Source organism: Penaeus monodon, chromosome 23, assembly GCF_015228065.2.
Source record: "Penaeus monodon isolate SGIC_2016 chromosome 23, NSTDA_Pmon_1, whole genome shotgun sequence".
In the NCBI taxonomy this organism is placed as follows: domain Eukaryota; kingdom Metazoa; phylum Arthropoda; class Malacostraca; order Decapoda; family Penaeidae; genus Penaeus; species Penaeus monodon.
The window spans coordinates 27,918,110-27,918,312 of NC_051408.1; positions in this window are offsets into that span (position 1 = coordinate 27,918,110).

Consider the following 203-nt stretch of genomic DNA (forward strand, 5'->3'; position numbering starts at 1 on the left):
ATGTACAAAAATACTTTGGGCTTAATAATACTTATACATACCACTCGACTTACTCAGTCAGTTTAACAAGAAACAAGTGCTTTTATGTCCTAACAGATAATTCGAATGCGGTGATCAATACATAACAATACCCACAAAGTATCTAATTGCCAGACAAAACAGCATATACTTTGTGGGGATTATATCAGCGGGGCGTTGTTGGC